Source organism: Octopus bimaculoides, chromosome 28, assembly GCF_001194135.2.
Source record: "Octopus bimaculoides isolate UCB-OBI-ISO-001 chromosome 28, ASM119413v2, whole genome shotgun sequence".
Taxonomy (NCBI): Eukaryota; Metazoa; Mollusca; class Cephalopoda; order Octopoda; family Octopodidae; genus Octopus; species Octopus bimaculoides.
In genome coordinates, this window is record NC_069008.1 from 8,601,808 (window position 1) to 8,602,701 (window position 894).

General features: G+C 37.2%; 1 protein-coding gene across 1 annotated transcript in view; it reads left to right on the forward strand.

Annotated features, from left to right (window-relative positions):
• LOC128251187 (peptidase inhibitor 15-like) overlaps positions 1 to 894 on the forward strand; it is a 64,658-nt gene that overhangs the window by 35,983 nt on the left and 27,781 nt on the right. The gene's annotated exons all lie outside the window — the stretch shown is intronic.

Consider the following 894-nt stretch of genomic DNA (forward strand, 5'->3'; position numbering starts at 1 on the left):
TGTGGGAGTTGCAACGTAAACAGACAGGGACTCCAAAAGGGGGAAAAATGTAAATCCCTAGTATTGATATGACATAGTTTTTAAACTTGTATCTGAAAAAGAAGAAAAAATGTGACTAGATTCTTCTTTAAAGCTGTTTCAAAAATAACTGCATAATTGGTACAGTTCTCTGCATGTTGCCGCTATCCTGCATTCTGGCAGCAACAAATTATTAAACGTAAATATTGAATCTTTATTTTTTTTCCACTTACTACATTTGTCCAATAATTATAGCTGTCTGCAATCAAGAAATGCATATCTCTGAAATATATTCCTTGCCTGCTTTATTTATATTATTGATTATAAACTACCAAGTTCATTAATTTAATATTTATCACATGCCTACACATAGAGGGCTAAAGATGCCCTTTGGTCATGAATGACCATGGGATTGCACCTGAGGCACAAGTCCAGGTAAGGTTGCTTTGTGAAAGATCAGATATGTATGTATGTGTGCATGTGTGTATGTATGTGTGCATGTGTGTGCGTGTATGTGTGGTACATGAAAGACAGTAGATATGAGAATTTTTATTAATCCCGACGATTGTCTCGACACATCTAGAATCAATTACTCACAGGTAGGATGCTTAACACTAGTTCAGAAGCATCCGATGGTGCAGATATGTCCCTCTTCAGATGCTAAATAAAGCACAGGCATGGTTGTAAGGTAAGAAACTTGCTTCCCAACCACATGCTTCCATGTTCAGTCCCATTGCATACCTTGGTCGAGTGCTTTTAACTACAGCCTTGGTCCAACCAAAGCCTTGTGCGTGAATTTGGTAGACAAAAACTGAAAAAACCCATCATGTACTTATATATATATATGTCTGTGTGTGTGTGTGTGTGTGTGTGTGT